A 22,192-nucleotide genomic window follows, 5' to 3' on the forward strand; every position below is an offset into this window, starting at 1 on the left:
GTGTTGTACTCTCGATTCCCGGGCGTGTGGGGGTCCGACGCGAACGCGACAGGCCTTTTACTTTTACCAACAATGTGCCCGTGCGTTGCGACGGATCCAAAGTAGTAGAATAGTAGTATTTGTTCACAAACTTGAAAGAAATCACTATTGTTTTGATATACTCCTAATATATTACTCCCTCCGTACCTAAATATTTGTCTTTTTTGAGATTTCAAATGGACTATCACATACAGATTATATAGACATATTCTAGTGTTTCTAGCAAGATGCCCGCGCGTTGCACGAAGTTGATGGAAAAGGTAAGCACAACTTATAAATTGACGGATGGAGTACTAGTTACAGTGATGCATATAATTAAGCAAAGGGATCGCACATGTCGGTATTGACTGGAACGAGAAGGCAACAGCACAATAAGAATTAAGGCCACGATGATGCGATCGCAGTGGTGGTTACAGAAGGCAAGAAGAAAGATGGATCCACGAACGTACGACCTCCTCCTCCTCAACTTAGTGCGCCGGGCCACCGACCGGCGGCTAAGGAGCGACGGCTTTTGTGGCGAGGTCGAGGTGCTTCTCAGCAAAGGCATCCAAGGCTTCCAGCCGGTTGAGGAAGGCCAACGTCGTAGCGTCCTCACTGGCCTTGTAGATACCTATGTACACGATTTGCTCGTACACGTGGATGTGTAGGTCGACGAATTCTTGCAGGGTGAGGCGCCTCACGGCGAGCGCGACCTCCAGGTGGACATTCTTCGTGGCATCGGCGGGCAGTCGCAGGGCCACCAGTGCTTGAAAGAGGTTCCGGCCATGGAGGCCGATTAGGGTGGTAGGCAATGAGGAGCCCGAGCGCGCGGGCTGGAGGAGTACGGCGATGTCGTCCGCGAGCTTCTTGAGGACGGTGAACTTGTTGCTGGTGGCAACGATCATCTGGTCCAACTGAGAGTCGTAGTTGGCATTGACGGCGGCCATCCACCAGCCGGTCTCCAACACCGTCTGGAGACGATCCTCGGCGCCATGCCGCAGGCCGGCGTCGTGGACCATCTGGCGCAGCCGCTGGCTGCTCACGTGCATCGCCGCCATGGGTCTGGAGTGAGCTCTTTTGCGCTTAGTGTAGGTGCTTAGGCAAATGCTTAGGTGCGTACGATGTGGTAGATGCATTGGAATGGAGGGGCGCCTTTATATGAGGGCAATGAGGGCAAACTGCGTTGCATTCACATCGTGCAGCCTCTTTTCCCGGACCTCCTCCCATTACTTCCCTCATGCATTAATTGAAGGAGGATGCATTGGCCGTTCAACATATCGGGAACCGCTACTCCCTCCCTCGTCTGCATTAAAGCCGTATCGGGAACTGTGCCGCCCGCTGTCAAATCGAATACTCCCTCCGTCTAGGTGAGTATTAAGTCATCTTACGAAAACCAAATAGTAAACACATAGGCGTGGTGCATTAACTCTCACGTTGTTTCTTATTTTTTAACATAAATAGAGGAATCAACCAAGAAGAGATGTGGGGCTTGTATGCTTTTAATGACTTGAGACTATCAAACATGACATGCAGTGGTCAGTTCGTTTCACAAGAACAAATACAACCCACGTCAGCACACACGCATCTTATATAGCATCACATCCAATGGCTATAAAAGATGAATGAGACCAAATTATATCTCATCTAGATGAGTTCTAGCAAAACTGTATTAATAATACTTAGTACTCCTGCGCCATGTATCATATATTAGTATCATGTAGTACTTTATTTATTGCCATGTATGACACATAGTACTCAACTCTCTCTCTTTCTTCATTTAATTCTATGACACCTCATCAAAATTGCTAAGGCTAGTACCATTACAACCAGCCTTAGCAAATACTACACATTAAGTTCTCTCGTTTTCCTCTCCACCTTGGTCACCTAGACGGAGGGAGTATACTGCGCGGGCTTTTCCTGCGCGGTAGGCGGGGCAGTTCCGCCTAGTCGGTTCGACAGAGACGCGAGAAGAGGAGGGAGTAGGCTGCTGCAAACGTAGGGCTGTGTGATTTGACAGCGAGTTACTGCTGGACAGGTGGGGCCCCGTGATTTGACTTGCCATTATCATTTTAACTGCGGCGCTGCGACCGGCGTGAGTCTCCCGATTCCTGACCACCTCCATACAGGTGCCTCTCCCAATGCTCCACCATGTAGTAGAGGCTGGCTCTTGCATGAGAGCCCACTTCTCCACTTTTTCCTTGCCTCTCTTTCCTCCACATATGCAAAAATGCCATGTAAAGCACACTATTGTACTTACTTGCTCCTACAGGTGCTTAAGCTTGCCACATAGGCATAAAGTCTGATGTGGCAAGTTAATCAAGAAGAGAGAGACTAGTTTGGCGACCCAAGGAAGAAACGGTGCTAAACGCGTGTACCTAGGTGAAAAGACAATTTGAGTCTATAGCTAATTAAATGAAGCAAACTTAGCAACACCATTTCATTGGAAGAGGTCACTCCTTGGCAATGCAATAAATACTAGTACTCCCTGTGTCCCATAATATAAGAACGTTTTTGGCACTACACTAGTGTCAAAAACGTTCTTATATTATGGGATGGAGGGAGTACGAAGAAAGAGATAGAGAGAAGTAAAAAAAAATACACTTATAGCCAACCTTATAGCCAAAACCTTGTTGTAGTATGAGTGACTAAGTGATGACTATGTATGACATGCCAACATCAGATAGCCTAACGCACTGTGTTAAATCTCCAAGGGCGCGACCGCACGAGCGACGCGACGGTCGTGGTAGGCGCGACCACGATACGGGCTGCTGGCAGCCCTTGGATCTGAGATCAAACAGTCGCATGCTAAGTTGCTGAAAATTTGCAGAATAACCCTCCAGGATAGGATATTCACCCATAGGTCTAGAATCACGCCATGGAACCGTTCGATCTCAGATCCAAGGGCTCTCGGAAGCCCGTATCATGGGAGAATGGAAAGCCACTACCCTGCCGTTCGCACGCAGGTAGTTCGCTCCTACTCGTCCCCGCACATCCTTCAATACTACGGCGGTTCGCTCCTAGTCGTCCCGTCCATTCACATTACGGCAGTTCCACTAATCCTAACCCTCCTCCCAAATCCATGGCATCCCAAATCTCCCCGATCGGCGGTGAGTACAAGGTTAGAACCATCACCGACGATGAGTTCGACGTCATCTACACCCGTTCTTCCACGACGGTGAAAGGATGCCTTTCTCGCTTCAGACGCATGTTCAAAGACTCAGATGATGAGTGGGTCGCTGGGCTAGATGTTGAGTACACCACAGTTCTGGGACGAGAGAAGGATCTAAAGGACGAAGAGAGGAAGAAGCCCGCCGTGATCCAGGTTTGCGTGCATGACTTATGCTTGGTCTACCACATATGCCATGCCGACGTTGAGTGCCAAGATTTTAAGGACTTCCTCGAGAGCAACCTAGTCAAATTCGTTACTGTAGACTTTGGTAACGACAAAGAAGTCCTGCGTCGGATAGGCCTTGTTGTAGGCAACACCTTCAACCTCCAGAAGAATCGGCTGGTGTCCTCTCGTCAGCCTTCAATGCTGACCCTGGCAGGAGCCATGGTTCATCCTTCGTACGGTAAACTGGAGAAACCTCCATACACGTTTCATCGTCATGCATGGCAGCGGAATGTACTAGATATAGACCACATCCACTACGCTGCAATGGATGGCTACCTTTGCTTCAATATCGACAAGGGTTGGATGAAGAGCAACAGCCAAGTGTGCGGTTCAAGCAAAGAAGTATCGGCCAAGAGGAAGAGGGACAAGGACGAAGTCGAGGACGTGGACGAGGACTCCGAGTAAGGTGGCAGTGTCGTTGCTCATGGTGGTTCTAATGCAGTGTCTACCGGAATAGTTGCAAAGTTTAATTTCAGGTGTGCTTAATTTAATTTGAGGGGTGTGTTGTGCTGAGCCCCCAGCAGAACTATGTTATGTTTCTTCTGGTTACTTTAACTCTTCAGTACGTACATACTAGTATTTCTTATATTTCATCTTTTAGTTGGTATAGTACGACCACTCGTTTCTTCACATTATATACGTACAATATATATGACCAACATCATATAGCCAGCAGTTTAGTTGTCAAAGAATTTCAGGGTGCTTAGTTTTGTCAAAGAATTCCAGGGTGCTTAGTTTTATTTGAGGGGTGGGTTGTGCACTTGTGCTGGACACCATTATTGTGACAAGCCTTTTTAATAGTACTATATGCATAATTTGGCGACGAGCGCTCTCTATATGTACCACCTTTTTTTAATTTCAAGTTTTGCTCCATGGCGCAATCCATCGATACTACTACTGTACAAAAGTGGAGTATATACATTTTTTAAAAGGCTAGAGGGCGGGGCAGTCTAGCTCGGTCAGTTTCATGAGAGGCCAGGGCCTTTGTGATTTGACGGCTCATTACTGCTGCCAAATCGAATAGTACTGCGCCGCCCGCTGCACGCCCGGCGCCTCCATTAAACCCCTCCGTTAAACCTGCATGCAAACCGAGAATCGTACTCCTGCCACATGTCCGTTCATGAGCGGGCCGGAATTAAACGCAACACCGGCCGAGCTCCTCCCGTCCGCCCTCAGTTTAAACGAGGCCAGACGCCGGCCAAGCTCCTACCGTCCGCCCTCTATTTACACGAGGCCAGACAGACAGCGGGCAAGAATCGCACCCCTCCGCCGCTCCCCCATCTCCTCCTTCACCATTTTCTCCACTCTTCCGATGTCTTCCGATGAGCCGTTCTCCGGCATATTACCCGGCTGGGTGGCCCGCCGAGCCCTCCGGATACGGGCGAGGCTGCTCGGTGCTTCACCAACCTCGCTTGGCCCGACGGAGCCAGTTGCCGCCCCAAGCAGGCGCGTGGTTTAGCAACTCGCTGCTCCAGTTCTGCTCGATGAGGAGTGGCGAGTTGCTCCACGCCGGCACGGCGGCTAGCACGCCGGTACGGGCACCATCGCTGCCGCGTGGTACCGCGCCACCAATGTTTGCGGTGGCCGCGCCTCCCGTGTCTGTGGGCGCGCCTCCCGTGCCTGCGGCAGCGCCATGCAGGCAGAGACAGAAGCCGGGTGCATGGAGAGCGATGAGTCGGTGGCCAGCTTCTCCGTGTCCGCCGCCATCATCGAGGAGAAGTAGAACACGGGAGGCCGCCGCCACTTGGGACCCATGAAGGCCACCGCCGAGGCGACGACCGCGGATTCAGGTCGTTTCTTTGCTGCTTCATCTCTTTCGAGGACCTTCGTCGACCCCGCAAGTGTCTGACGGACATGAGGAAGACAAAGGGATCCGTGGGTGGCCATTTAGAACTAAAATAAGTCTAGGTACATCCATTTCTAGGACAAGTATTTCCGGATGGAGGGAGTATTAATTATACAAGAGAGCCAGATTAGCACCTCTTAGTTCATGTAAATGTAATGAAATCCATCATGTTTATATGAAGATCCGGCTTTTTTATACGAAATCCTTCATGCTTATATGAAATCAGTCCGTGTTTGCACGAATTTCATCTGGTTGGTTAGAGTTGTAAAAATGTATGCCGCTGGCGTTTGATGTTGTCCTCCGCTTAAGGAAGCGGGAGGAAATTTGCCGGCTGTCATTGGAGATGCTCTTTATGCTGGAAATAATAGAGTGGCATCCAATCCATTTGAGTTAATTGCCTGTATGATTGTCCCTCTATAAAAAGTTAATTGCATGTACAGTGTACACATGACTTGCAGGGTGGCTACAGCTTCGTACAGAAAGTTAAAAAGAAACAAGTCCATCCTTAATCTTGTATTCTAAGTACTCTGTGGGTTCCACTGTCAGTACAGTAGCGAAAGAAGTATATATTAAATAAGTAGAGTAATATATAATATAAAAATATAAAGTTAAAAGACAGAATTTGAACTCATGTCATCGCGTTGCGAGCATCCGGCGCTAACCAGCCCAGCACATTTTTGTTGTAGACCATGCTGGAGATATATCTCCATGTCTACTCTTATATATACTCCATTCATTCCTAAATATTTGTCTTTTTCAGATTTCAAATGGACTACCACATAGGGATGTGTATGTAGACATATTTTAGAGTGTAGATTCACTCATTTTGCTCCGTATGTCTTTTCAGGAAGGGGTCAGATTTGTCCTTGATTTATTTATGAGGTATCCAGATGGCACTGCACCGCCAAGAAAAGAGGGTAACATCAAAATTATGGACTACTTTTTTGAGTATGTTGGTAAGGTCCGGTCATAGTCACTTGTTGAAATCTCTAAAAAGACAAATACTCCCTCCATCCGGAAATACTTGTCATCAAAATGGATAAAAGGAAATGTATCTAGACGTATTTTAGTTTTAGATACATCTCTTTTTATCCATTTTGATGACAAGTATTTTCGGACGGAGGGAGTAGAAAACAGAGTTGGTGATGATGGTGTGCGTGCCATCCTGCAATATAGGCCGTCGGATTTATATCTAACGGATAGGAAAGAAACTATGGCAATTTTGCAAAAATATACCCACACGTCTCTCCACGTTCGCAAATAAGGCCTTCCCTCGTTCAACCTTTTCTCTCACAAGATAAACTACTCATACAAATGCATCTTGATGTTCCGTGCAACGCACAGGCAGCTAGCTAATTTCTTTTAAAATAGTTGCTGCGATAATTGGGTTGAAGTGATATATTTTATGTCTGCCCCGAATGATTTCAGATTCACTAGTATTAACAAAGAAAAGGTTGCCTTGTTAATTAACAGAAAACAGGGTGAAAACTATCACATGAGGCCGGTAAAAACAAGGCACACTGGGTTCAGCGTCATCGTCACTACAGCTGTGCGCGCGCGAGAAGTCTACATATCGAGGGGGCTACCGAGCGAGGCACCGAGACACAATGTTTGAGAGAGAAACCAATTGACAGATTATGATCAGATCGAGTTGTCACCCTTCTACTGTCATTGTTGGGGGGGGGGAGAGAAAGACGTATCGAGAGTGTGCGCGATAGGCACAGAGGCACAACTAGCGAGTGTGTGTGTTTGAAAGAGGAGTAGATAGATTATTATCAAGATCGATGTGCCACCCTACTCCTTCGGTGCCGGGTAGTGTGTGTGTGTATGTTTGAGAGAGAAGCCAGTCGATAGATTAGTATCAAGATCGAGGTGTCACCCTACTCCTTCGGTGTTGGGAAGTGTGGGTGTGTGTGGGGGGGGGGCAGTGACACTCACATATCTCTACTCTTATAAAAAAATAGAGTTGGTGATGATGGTGTTCCTGCCATCCTGCAATATAGGCCATCCGATTTATATCCGACGGACATGAAGGAAACTATGGCAATTTTGCAAAAAGATACCCACACCCCTCTCCGCATTTGCAAATAAGGCATTCCCTCGTTCATCCTTTTCTCCCACAAGATAAACTTCTCATACAAATGCATCTTGATGTTCCGTGCAATGCATGGGCATCTTGCTAGTAGGGAGAAGGAGTTTGTGTGACACATATCTAGCTATATTAAGGGATAGGTAGATAGCATATGTGTGAGAGAGATTATTATACTTTGAGACATTAGTGGTTGTGGGTGGGCGGAATTAAAGGGGTGGGCGTGTTAGACATAGAGAGCGTGTGTGTTTCTGTGTGAGAGACTTGTAGGACGGGGTAGAAAGACAAATTTAACCCTGACAGAGGGAGAGAAATACACGAAGTGCGCGTGTGTGATTCCGATGCCCACAGGGAAATGAGATATGTATGCGTGTGAGAGAGATTGCACAATTCATTCACATATCACTATCTAGCGATCGTGGACGTGCATCGCTTGAACATAAGTCAATATCTACTTCGTATCCTGGCCAAAGGTACAATATCGATTCAACGTTATAAAGATTGGACACTCACATATCACATTTTTTTCTATTTAAATAAACCTTTTCAGTTGTGCATGCCAAACTTACAGTGATGTTTCTTCAAACAACCAATGTAGCTATCATGTATATGCACCATTGTTACTCTTGCATTCAAATTCATTAGTCTTGGATGATTTAAGTTTCTATTTTTTGAAGTAATATATGTAATATTCATATATGAATTCAACGGGTACGCAATTTATGAAATGGAGGATATGTAATCATATGAGGTAACACTTTTAAGTAGCTGACTACAATATCCATTTCTTTTTGTGCGCCTCTACACTAACACGTCAATGCATTATGTTTAAAGTAAATAACCAATGGCACTAAATTATCTATTTACACGAGAAATACATAGGCTGAGTGTTTGATCCCTTTTTTGTGAACGCGCCACTACACCCGTACGATTGGACGCGCCCATGTGAACGTCCAAGTTATCGGCGCATCATCCCGAGTTATTGTCTTTTTTTCTGGGGTGGACTTCACACCAGTTATTAACTGCTCACGCGTGCCCCGTGTACACAGTCTAGCATGACCTTCCCGCTAGCACGGTCCACAATTAGTTGAAACTGGATACGAACGATCCCGCGGGTGGCAAAATCTCCCGCCTCCTTCTAAAATTTCCGCCACCTTAGTCTTTAGCATGCGAAATCCCCCTTTTGTCCTTGGTGCACGGAGACCAACAGTTACAATACGGCCCTCATCTACATGATAGGTCGGGGCTGCTTTGGTAACTTCCGGTTCCCCCACTACACGGCACCCCCATTTCCTCTCCCCCTCCCGCAAAAACGACTAACTCCACAGCACCAGAACATCTTACATCACGCCGTCTGTACTTCATCGCCCTTTCTCCCCTCCCCTCTCGAAACCCTAGACTGCTCATCCACCGGCGTACCATAGCCCATTCACTGCCAGCGGCGTCCACCTCGCTGGATCTGCTTCTGCGGCCGCATCTACCCCTCCCACCTCCCCTAGAAACAAGTAGACTGCTCATCCACCACTGTACCACAGCCCATTCAGTGCCGGCCTTGTCCACGGTGCCGGATCTGCTTCACCGGTACTCTCATCAACCGCCGCGCATCTGCAGTGGCTCATTCGTACTCCCCACCGGAGACGCTTCGTCCACACCCTCTGGAGCCGCCCCACCGACGGCCTCTGATCCTCTTCGCCGACACCTTCCTCAACCCTACCGGAGCCGCTTCGCCGACACCTTCCTCAACCCTACCGGAGCCGCTTCGCCGACACCATCGTCAACCCTACCGGAGTAGCTTCGCCTATACCATTCTCAACCCTACCGGGGCCGCTTTGCCAACTCACAAGTCCACGGCCTCAGATCCGCTTCCTCGCACCCTCATCCAACCTACAGGAGCAGCTTCTGACGCCCCGTCCACGGCCGCAGATCCGCATCGTCGACACCACCCTTAACCCAACCACCGGAGCAGCTTCTGACGCCCCATCCACGGCCACAGATCCGCATCGTCGACACCATCCTTAACCCAACCACCGGAGCAGCTTCTGACGCCCCATCCACGACTGCAGATCCGCATCGTCGACACCATCCTTAACCCAACCACCGGAGCAGCTTCTGACGCCCCGTCCACGGCCGCAGATCCGCGTCGTCGACACCATCCTTAACCCAACCACCGGAGCAGCTTCACCTACGCCCTCGTCCACGGCCACAGATCTGCTTTGCCCACACCGTAGTCCACCCTACCGGAGCCGCTCCACAAACACCCTACTCGACGGTTCTAGATCTCCTTACCGGACCCCGACAGCCAGCGCAGCGTCATCACCCTCGACGTTTCTAACCTGATTCCCACCGTCTGGAGAGATGCCAAGCACCCGCCACGGCCTAGGTACTTGTCACCTTTAAACCCGTCCAACATCACCTGCCCGATGTACTTCAAATATACTAACCGATCACTGTTACCTGTTATGCAGCTGGCAAAAACTACAAGGACAATGTTTCTTTTGGATCTAACAGCTTGACCAACCAAGATCCTGGACTGAGGCATTGCTATGATCTTGTAAGTGCGTCTCTCTCTCTTGTATTGTTCTGTGCCTGCCAGCGTGCTTTGCTAGGATTTTCGACCAGTAATCCCTTTGTGCAGACAATGATTTCTACTACTGGCTGCTAAATTAGATATGTAGATGTCATACATGATACTACCTCGTACCTCCGTTCCTAAATATAAGTCTTTCTAGAGATTCCACTATAGGCTACATACGGAGAAAAATGAGTGAATCTACACTCGAAAATGCATCTATATACATCTGTATGTGGTCCATACTGGAATCTCTACAAAGACATATATTTAGGAACAGGGGCAGTACATTACACAAAATCGTAGGTGGCATGTAGGAATTCCAGTGCACTACATTAGGCTCCCTTAGAGTGCCTGCTAGTCCAGCATACAGAGTCATGGCTAGTTTATGGTACGCACACAATCGTTAATTGGTGGTTTAAATATGCGCAAGGGATATGCAATGTAGTATCATGTAGAGATGTCTGAAATTAGCCGTGTCAACTTGCAGATAGGGTTACACAATGAAAAAGTACAAGATGTATGTGGCAATTTCATGGAACATCGCAAAAAAGGAGAGGCAGCGGTGAGCCTATACAGTGTGCTATGGTACGTCACTCCTCCATTGCAATCATCGTGACATGTTATTTGTATGCCAGTTCTATTAGCCAAGTTTCTTAGGGACAGTTATTACGAGTTATCCTAAGAAAATAAGCACCTGTGAATATAAGCTCCATGTAATAAGCCAACCAGTTCTTTTCATTGCGTTTTCAGCTTATCTTTGGTATGATCAGTGGAAAGTCTAGATTGGATTATATTTTTTTCATTTTGCTACCCATATGGAAATTAATTTGACTTGCAAACATCACAAATTGAACCCAGTGCAGTAATTAATATGATAGGAAAACAGACCATCACTATTTGCTCAAAATGCAAATACAAAGATACCATCTACTTGGCACAATCTACTTTGGTCAATGTTTTCCATAGAGATCCCATTGCCTAATTTAAACGAAGAACGCATGACCCACATTTAAATGAAGAACAATTATTTATTAAAATTCAATGGTCCAAGTGGCTGGTTATTATCGTATAGCAACACCACCTGAAAGCATCATATAGCAGCAGCAGCTCATAGCAACTCATCATACAGCAGCAGCAGTCTGCAATTCACCAGCAGCAGCTCATAGCAATTCATCATATAGCAGCAGCAGGAGCAGCTCATAGCAATTCATCATATAGCAGCAGCAGGAGCAGCTCATAACAATTCATCATATAGCAGCAGCAGGAGCAGCTTGTAGCAACTCATCATATAGTAGCAGCAGCAGCAATTCATCATATAGCAGCAGCAGCTCATAGCAATTCATCATATAACAGCAGCAGGAGCAGCTCATAGCAATGCATCATATAGCAGCAGCAGAAGCAGCTCATAGCAATTCATCGTATAGTGGATCAGAATGAAAATTTGGCAAAAAATCAGAGGAGATCCTCACCTTGTTGGATGAGCTCATCCTTCAACACCACCTCAAGGCCATGGACTGGGAGGAGGGGAGGGGAATAAGGTGCCTTCTGCCGCAGTGTGGCATCAGCCGTAGTTGTGCAGCGCCCGCCGGAGTAGTGCGTTGGACGAACCACAGTGGAGCAGCTGCTGGAGACCATGAGAATGAGGGGCGACGCCAGAGGGAGGAGCAGCCAGGGAGATTTGCCCCTACCCGCCAGCCATGTAGCCTAGCTGGACATAGCATCGTCGAGGACCAGGCCAGATGGGACCAGTGGCGACGGCTCGCTGGAGGAACCCTAGTGCTGCAGGCAGGGGATCGAGGTAGAGGGAAAGGGGAGAGGAGATGCAAGCGGGCAGGGCAATGAATGCTTGTGTGTTTGGTTTTACTTGAGGGTCAGGTGTGACACGGGCGTCAGCAGTTGCATTTTGAGTGTAATATAGGCAGACAACAGAGTCATTTCACTATTCCCCTTCCCTTCAATTTTTAGTGAGGTTCTACCCGAAAGACCCCCCTCCAAAGCGAAATTAGTTAAGCCCAAGCCCATAACTGAAAAATGACTTCTTTACATCTTTTATGGCTTATTTTGACAATATGCCCTGAAAAGGCGGAATCGAACTGGCCCTTAACCCAATTCAATTGTGCGTGCAATGATGAATCACTCCTGCCTGCTATCTATACATTTAGGCATCATCATACATGGCATAACCTAATACATGTGCATTCCATTGTAGAATCTGGAATATGCAATGTTTATGTTAGTTCATACGTTGCACATGATGTTTAAATGCCCCTTAAATCTGGTCAGTCAAGTGATGGTCTTTAAGCCTCCTTCTTTGCTTCTTTTCTTGATATGCAAGATTTGCTCACACATCTGTTCAATTGCTTGTTTGCATCAGCCAGCCATACTAGGACTGTTTGCTTTGATTACTTGCTGTTCTTGACCTAACACTCTAACAGAGCTTGTCAACGATTTAAACACTAAGGGCTGCTGTAGTGGGGCCTTGTCTAACTCATAGGTGACATAAAGGTTTGGCTGTACACTACAGTAGGCTCTCCAAGAGTACCTGGAGATCCAGTTCGAAGGTATGCCTAGTGTTTACATAGTGCGGACATAGTAAATGCTCATTTCATTGTGTGCAAGTGCAAGAGATGCGGCATGTTTCATTATGTGGTGTTGTTTTGTTATAATCTCATCCTTTTGTGTTCACAGACGGGAAAGTATGCATATTTATCTTCCAAGGAGACGAGTAACTAGTTTGTGTCACCTTGCAGAGGGGGTGCAATGAAGATAAGATTGAGGATTTCCAAGTACAAGATGTTAGGAAGGAGGCTTGCAAGAGAAGTAGGAGCTGCGCTGAGCCTCTTCAACCTGCTAAGGCAAGTCACTGTATGCAACTCAACAGTTCAATTCCTTGTTTGTTTCAGGCATAGTTAATTTTCTCTTTTCAATTGCTTTATTTGTCCTCAGTTAATGAGATGCCCAAATAATCATGCCTGATGTTCGGTACTTGTATCACTATTAGTTGACATAATTAAAGGCCTTACCATTTAATTACTCTGCCGAAGTGTGCCTGAAGCTTTGAAGTCTATTAACCAACTATTACTGCATGAGGCTCACAATCTAGTTTATACTACGCTAATGATTGCATAGTTTTGCATGCTGTAGTATGTTTGTATGAAACCCTCTGCTGTTCATTATGCTCCCTAAGACTTTAATTGAGGCACAGAATGGCCAACTGCTTGCTTACTTATACGCAACGTGCTGTCTAAATTTGTAACTTGTCTGTGTTTTCGATTGGGCCCCAACATCATGCTCCTCTGGTGAGCTAAGAGGGATTTCTGTATGCAGGCTGCACAGACTATCTTTTTTATAATTTTTAAAATATCACCTGCTTATGCTTCATGACGTGTAACATTTTTTTTGAAAGTGACGTGTAACATTATTGTTAGTCCTGTTTTGCCATGTAGTACAAAATAGTGTCTTGTTTGCTTCACTGTTGTAACTATATATTTGCCCTAGTCATGTGTACTTACAGAAACATTTCAGGATGAAGTGACATCAACACAAAGATCTGCGAGCAGTGCGGGATGGCCATTACCGAATGATTATGGATTGGAATTGGAATGTGCTGATGTTCTCGAGCATCAACTAGAGGTGGCAAGACAACGTGTACATGATTGTCAACGTATAATCAACAAGTTGAGACTGGACATGCAGGTATTAGATGCAGGAGTCAAAAAAAATGAAACAAGACACTGAGGTAACCATGAAGGAATTGGAGATTTTGCAGACTGAAATTTGTGCTATCTGAATCCGGCCAATCCTATTTTCTGAAGAGATTGTAGTTCAAATGGAGTTAAGTTGATGCGCGTCCATGATGTATGAGCTGTATTTGCCCAGTGTATGTAATTTGCTGTTTGCGTATGCTTTATTATCACCGGTGCCGAACCATAATGCCCAGTGGGTATAATCGGCTGTAATTTCTTTATTGTATAGTGTAGGATTATTCTACCTTTCTATGCCTTGATCTCTTTGTTGTATAGTATTGAGTAGGATAATTCTTTGAATATGCTATATCGTTCAAACGGGGGCCAACTCACCCGACCATGGCCCTTCACGGGCCGTCGGATCCATGGGCCTTCTACGTCTCGTAGGATCCATGGGCCATCTACGTCTCGTAGGATCCATGGGCCTTCTACGTCTCATAGGATCCATGGGCCTTGTACGTCTCGTAGGATCCATGGGCCTTCTACGTCTTCGTAGGACCCATGGGCCTTCTACGTCTCGTAGGATCCATGGGCTGCCGACTCATTTATGGGTCTTGTACGGGCCTTTAATGGGCCGTAGACGGGCCTTTAATGGAAATCATACGTTTTATGGGCTGACCATAACGGGCCGTTAATAGGCCGTATTTGGTGATGCTATGAAAACGGGTCGACTGTAACGACGGGCTGAATTTGGCCCACAAGCAGAAAATGACAATAACGGGCCATAAGTAACCGAATGCTGCAAATGAGCCCAAGAATAAATGGGCCCTCAGAAGGCCGAAAGTTAACTTGGGCTGGAAACGGCCCAACGGAATAACGGGCCGTTAATGGGTATAAAGTGATACACTGTTCATTACGGGCCAGTTTCACCACGGGCCGTTAATGGGTGTAAAGTAATACACTGTTCATTACGGGCCAGTTTCAGCACGGGCCGCTAATGGGCCAAGAGTTACAAAGGGCCTCATATGGGCCAAAAGACGTCATGGGCTATACATGGGCCAGAAGTGAAAACGGGCTGGAATCATATTGGATGGCCCACATGACGCTACTGGGCCTAATTCGGATAGGGCGTAACGGGCCTTGGGTTAGCAGGCTGTAAATGGGCTATATGCGAACATGCCGTTAACACGCTTTCCATGGGCCGGCCCGCCAGCTTTTGACCAAGTCAAACGGGCTGGCCTTTACACAGGAATGGGCCACTGTTGGGCCGTGCCACATGTCGACGTATCATAGGCGCCTTGTGTCCAGTGAGTGGATGACATCTCTCCCAACGATGAGCCGACACGTGTTTCCTCTAGCCAACGATGATTTTACACGTAGAAAATCCCCATTGGTCGGGGCTGTTAACGGGTTATCGGATCCAAAACCCGACCTGATAGCTTAACGGCGTTCCGTTACGGTGGATGCCACGTGTCGGTCACCCTTGACGAAAGCACTTCTGTGACGCGCGATTTATCATCATGGAAGTGGACACTTCCGTGATGATAATTTTGGTAATGTCATGGAACACTTCTACGACAGCACAGGTATGACTATCTTGATTCTGTCATAAATTTGTCATGGATGTACATGCATGACAAAAAACGCGACCTACTGTGACAAACACGTGTCATCACGGAAATGTATTTTTTTGTAGTGATAGGAGCATGTGAATGCATAAGCATGACAGAGTAAGCCATGTGTTACATGTATCTTGGCTATATGCATCAGAGCAAATGATGTGAATTTAGGAAATGTACCTTCATGTTCATGAGTCCTTCTTGCAAACAGTATGTACATCAGCAAGAAGTTCTCATGCACATGACTGAGATGCATATACTTACCTTGTGGTTTTGAGTTGGCTTAGGAAAGAATGAACCTGAGTAAACAAGGTTAGATAACACAGATACATCTAATAGCCAAATCAAACAAAAGAAACCACAAGAGTACCAAGACTGGGATGACATGTAGAGAGTGAGTACTGAGTACTCTATTGGATTAGACATGTCCCCAAAGGTAAAGATGTGCAATGAATTCGAGGATTTCCTTCCCTTAGATGTCTTACTCCCCCTGAATCTTGCATGGGATATTGGGAGAAGATAGGGAACAGAAAATCAGAGCAACGAAAAGAAAATAGAGCTAAAGCAAACAATCAAATAATCAAATATGAACATGTCTTTCCCCTCTTAAAGACATGTGACTTCTCTCCTCTTGAACACCAAGCATCTGGGGTTTCTTACACTCTCCTCCTGAGTATTCTCTCCCCCTATAGGAATGATTTAGCTTAAGCTTTGATGTAATCTCTCTCCCCCCTTTGACATCAATTTCCAAGAAGGCATCTTCTGGATTTTTATTTCAAAAAGGGTTTGGTCCTTGAGTCTCAAAGGAAAGTAGCAAGTCGAATATGATGCTGGTAGAGGACAATAGTCATTGAGTGGAGCTGGAGCAGAGTAAATGCAGGAATAAGTGGCAAGCTGTCTTTCCTGTAGTGAAATCGGTAGCACCGAGTTGTGTGCTTCGGTAGCGCCAAATGATCTCGGTTGGACCAAAGAAAACAAACCGGTGTGACGGAGTTCATTACAGAGAAAACAATTGTCACCTTAGCTCACTAGGCAATTAAGATCTCGCAAGGATTTGCAAGGAATTAGCTGAAAGATTTGCAATGAATTGGATGCAAAAAATGCAGAATAGAAAAGAAAAGAAAAGATCTAGATGAAGTTTTTTTTGAAAGGGAAACACATATGCATGAGACAAATGCAAGAGGAAACACAAGAGAACTTCATCTAGAATTGGGCGGTGACAAAGTCACCTATGTTAGAGTATATTGACTTAGGAGTCAAGTGAGGTCACTTGATCATAGGTCATACTCATTGTTTAAGCTCAATGGGATTACCATTTTTCGTTTAAGCATCTTGATGTATTCACATCTTGTTGAGTTGCTTTGCCCCACGATTTGGAGTAAAGCTTCTCTAAGATGGAATAACGTACCTTGGGTGGTGGTGATGATCTTGATCATGTAGTTGAACTTGTGTGGGTTTCTCAAGGTTGATGTAGCTCATCAAGAGTTGGGAGCACCACTTGGAATTTGAGTTCATCTACCTACATGGGTTACTTTTGCAAGGAAGAGCACTTGTGTATCCGAAATGACAATCATAAGATTTAACATAGAGTTTGTCAAAGGATATATTTGAAGGGTTTTGCGCTTCCTTGTCTTCAATCACCATTATATAGAGACTTGGTGATGTAGAAATTGCTCAAGATATGAGTGAGTTGCAATTTCGTGGATTTTGATTCATCCAAGTACCTACAAGGGTTAGATAGCATGCAAGGGTGCAAGAATATCCAAGACATATAGATAGCATCATGAAAGGAATATCAAGGATTAGTCAAAGGCTCATGCCTTGCATGTATCCAAATGGAGTTCCTACTCCAAGTTTGAAGCATCAATGATGTTCAATTCACCTCTCAAACGGCAAAAGACTTTCTCATCAAGCGGTTTGGTGAATATATCCGCCAATTGCTTATCAGTACGAACATGCTTAAGATCAATGTCCCCTTTAGCAACATGATCTCGAATGAAATGATGACGAACTTCAATATGCTTAGTTCGAGAATGTTGCACGGGATTGTGAGCAATCTTAATAGCACTTTCATTGTCACAAATCAATTGAACATGTTTCACATATATCCCATAATCTTTAAGAGTTTGGGTCATCCAAAGTAATTGAGCACAACATGATCCAGCGGCAATGTATTCCGCTTCGTCGGTGGATAAGGATACCAAGTTTTGTTTCTTGGAGGACCAAGACACAAGAGATCTACCAAGAAATTGACAAGTACCCGAAGTGGACTTTCTATCAACCTTGTCTCCGGCATAGTCCGAATCGGAGTAGCCAACAAGATCGAAAGAAGACCTCTTAGGATACCAAATGCCAAAATTTGGTGTGTGTATTAAGTATCTCACTATCCTTTTCACAGCCTTAAGATGACACTCTTTAGGGGCCGCTTGATATCATGCACACATGCACACACTTAGCATAATATCAGGACGAGAGGCACATAGATATAACAATGAACCAATCATAGAGCGGTAAACTTTTTGATCAACCGGTTCACCATCCTTAGTCAAGTCAAGATGTCCATTAGTAGGCATGGGTGTAGACATACCTTTGCATTCTTGCATATTGAACTTCTTGAATAAGTCCATGGTGTACTTTGTTTGAGAAACAAAGGTACCTTCCTTAGTTTGCTTGATTTGCAAACCAAGAAAGAATTTGAGTTCACTCATCATAGACATCTCAAACTTCTCCGACATTAGCTTTACAAACTTCTCACTAAAATGAGGGTTAGTCGAACCAAATATGATATCATCAACATAAATTTGGCACACAAATAGTTCTCCATTAATCCTTTTAGTAAAAAGAGTAGAATCAATTTTTCCAATTTCAAAGCCTTTTTCAATAAGGAACTTGGTCAAGCATTTATACCAACCTCTAGGAGCTTGTTTAAGACCATAAAGGGCTTTGTGAAGTTTGTAAACATGATTAGGTTTCTTAGGATTGACAAAGCCGAGAGGTTGCTTGACATAAACTTCCTCTTCAATTTCACCATTTAGAAAAGCACTTTTAATGTCCATTTGGTACAAAGTGATATCATGGTGATTAGCATAATCAAGTAAGATGCGAATGGACTCAAGTGACGGGAGCATATGTCTCACCATAGTCCATACCTTCGACTTGAGTGTAGCCTTGGGCGACTAGGCATTCTTTGTTGCGGACGACTTGACCATCTTCATCTTGCTTGTTGCGAAACACCCATTTGGTACCAATGATGTTGTGGTTGTTGTCGGGCTTCTCGACCAAGGTCCACACTTGGTTTCTCTCAAAGTTGTGTAGCTCTTCATGCATAGCGTTAATCCAATCCAGATCTTCCAATGCTTCTTCAACCTTCATAGGTTCAATGCTAGAGATGAATGAGTAATGTTCACAAAAGTTAGCCAAATGAGTTTTAGAGCGAGTAATTCTCCCGGTTTGGATATCATTGTAGATTTGTTCAACGGGATGGTCTTTGGCGATTCTTGCTCGAACTCGTGGAAGCTTTGGCTTGGCTCGGGGTGGAACATCCTCTTCATCTTGTTCTTCTTCTTGGTCTTCTTCATTATTGACGTTGTCATTCTCTTGTCGTGGTGGAGAAGGAGGTTGTTGATGTTCATCTTGGTGTACTTCCTCGTTTTCTTTGTCTTGGTGTGTCCCGCTTATGGATGCTTCCGTATCAATTCTTGGTTCACCTTGTCGTGAGGTAGAAGCTTCCACTTGGATGGACGAGGTACTCTCCTTCACCTCCGTTGGATGAATCTTGCCAATAGACAGGTCTTGGATTGCTTCCGAAGGGTCTTTGTCTCCTACATCAATTGGCAATTGCTCTACTTGCGAGCCGTTAGATTCATCAAACTTCACATCTACCGTCTCTTCAACCTTTCGGGTGAAATTGTTGTAGACACGGTAAGTGTGAGAGTTTGAGCCATAACCAAGTAGGAAACCTTCATGAGATTTAGGAGAAAATTTAGAACGACGGTGCTTATCAAGAATGTAGCACTTTGATCCAGATACTCGAAAGTATCCAACTTGGGGTTTGTTACCGGTGAGGAGCTCGTATGCCATCTTGCCGAGTAGCTTGTGAAGATACAAGCGATTTGTTGCATGACAAGCTGTCTCAACCGCTTCCGCCCAAAAGTGTTTTGGAATCCTGTACTCATCAAGGATCGTTCTTGCCATCTGAATAAGAGTCCGGTTCTTTCTCTCAACAACTCCATTTTGTTGAGGCGTGTACGTAGCCGAGAACTCGTGTGAAATCCCTTCTTCGTCAAGAAAGGTGTCCACATTTGCGTTCTTGAACTCCGTTCCGTTGTCGCTCCGAACCTTCTTGATCTTCACATCAAATTGATTTTGGGCCTTCCTAGCAAAGTTTTTGAAGATCTTTTGGACCTGCGATTTGTCATCAAGAAAGAACACCCACGTAAATCTTGAAAAATCATCAACTATGACTAGACCAAATGAGTTACCACCGAGACTCTTGTAGGCATTGGGACTAAAGAGATCCATGTGAAGTAGCTCGAGTGGTCTTCTCGTGGTCATGATGTTCTTCACGCGATGACTTCCTCCAACCTGTTTTCCTGCCTGACAAGCACTACAAAGTCTATCCTTGTCAAATATGACATCTTTTATTCCAAGGATATGATCACCTTTAATAAGCTTATCAAGATTTCGCATGCCCACATGACCTAGCCTTCTATGCCACAACCAACCCTTAGATGATTTAGCAATTAAGCAAGTTCTAGGTTGAGCCTTTTTAGTGAAATCAACAATGTAAAGATCACCTCTACGTATATCGGTAAAGACCATTTTATGATTGTCTCTTCGAAACACTTGGCAATCTACCTCAGTAAATAGGACATTGAAACCGAAATCAGCAAGTCTAGATACTGAAAGTAAATTGTACCCAAGAGATTCAACGAGCATGATATTTTGTATGGAGCTATCATGTGAGATGGCCACCTTACCGAGGCCAACCACCTTACCCTTTGAGTTATCACCAAAAGTGACATACTTTCGAGGGCCGTCGTTTTCAGCAAGCTCACGGAACATATCTTTATCTCCGGTCATATGATTAGTACATCCACTATCAAGGACCCATTCCTTTCCTCCAGCCATGTAGCCGCGAAGATTTTCCATAAGACCAAAGTGTCTCATCGCATCATCAAGATCATAGTCACTATCATCATCCTCATCATAGTATCCATGTTCAACATCATCTTGTGATTGATCAACTCCTAGAGAGAGTAATTCATTAGATAAATGATCATTTCTATGGTTATCTTTATGAATTCTAATAGCTTCGGAAATGATATTGCTAATGACCCCAACATCTCCTATGGCACGCATGAGATTGGTAAGCTCAAACAGGCAATCACCAAAGCTAGGATCACTAGAATTCATCTTACTCAAGGCAATATACTTATGGAGAATTTCTTCTAAATTTTTCAAGGAATAATTTGGAAATCGTTCCTCAAGAAATCTCCATATAGTATAGGCACAATCAAGAGTAGGCAAACTAGCAATCAAATTTTTGGGCAATCCTCTTATGATAAGATTGATAGTTCTAAGATTGCGAATCATGTCACGATCCTCATCGGGTGTGGGATGCAAAGGATCAATAAGAGGTGCACAAGGGCTAGTAATGTACTTGTTCAAATGATATTCATTGAAAATCTCAAGCATTTCATTTTTCCACTCATGAAAATATACTGCATCAAGAATAGGCACTCTACGTCTAAGACTCCCCAAAGTAGACACATCCATCTTCCTCCAAAGGTGTTTAAACCAAGGCAATGGAGACCAAAGCTCTGATACCAATTGAAAGGATCGAGAAGAGGTGTCTAGAGGGGGGTGAATAGACTCTAATCAAGAAAAGTTGCATTTTTTAATTCTTTATGTTGATGTGGAGTTTTAGCACAAGTTTAAACATTCACATTACATATCAAGCAAGCATGACAAAGAGTATATGAGCAGCGAAAGTAAAGCATGCAAGTTTCAATAATGTAAAGGGATGGGATTGGAGTGTGCAAACGCAATTTGGAGACACGGAGATTTTTTATCCGTGGTTCCGATAGGTGGTGCTATCGTACATCCACGTTGATGGAGACTTCAACCCACGAAGGGTAACGGTTGCGCGAGTCCACGGAGGGCTCCACCCACGAAGGGTCCACGAAGAAGCAACCTTGTCTATCCCACCATGGCCGTTGCCCATGAAGGACTTGCCTCACTAGGGTAGATCTTCACGAAGTAGGCGATCTCCTTGCCCTTACAAACTCCTTGGTTCAACTCCACAATCTTGACGGAGGCTCCCAAGTGACACTTAGCCAATCTAGGAGACACCACTCTCCAAGAAGTAACAAATGGTGTGTTGATGATGAACTCATTGCTCGTGTGCTTCAAATGATAGTCTCCCCAACACTCAACTCTCTCTCTCACATGATTGGATTTGGTGGAAAGAAGTTTTGAGTGGAAAGCAACTTGGGGAAGGCTAGAGATCAAGATTTATGTGGTTGGAATGGAATATCTTGACCTAAACACAAGTGTAGGTGGTTCTCTCTCAGAAAATATGTGTTGGAAGTGTAGGCATGTTCTGATGGCTCTCTCCACGAATGAAGAGTGGGTGGAGGGGTATATATAGCCTCCACACAAAATCTAACCGTTACACACAAATCACCAAACTCGGTGGGACCGATTCAATGAACTCGGTCAGACCGATTTGGTTCATAATGTGACCGTTAGGTGTTTCAATGGGACCGACTGGATCAACTCGGTGGGACCGATGTGCTAGGGTTAGGGTAAATCCAAAACTCGGTTTGACCGATTACCCAAACTTGGTGGGACCGATTTGGGTAATAAGCGAAACAGAGAGTTGGCCAAGCAAACTCGGTGGGGCCGATTACATATCTCGGTGGGACCAAAAATTATTGCGATAGGCAACAGAGAGTTTGCAAGCC

This window comes from Aegilops tauschii, chromosome 4 (assembly GCF_002575655.3).
Source record: "Aegilops tauschii subsp. strangulata cultivar AL8/78 chromosome 4, Aet v6.0, whole genome shotgun sequence".
NCBI classification, from domain to species: domain Eukaryota; kingdom Viridiplantae; phylum Streptophyta; class Magnoliopsida; order Poales; family Poaceae; genus Aegilops; species Aegilops tauschii.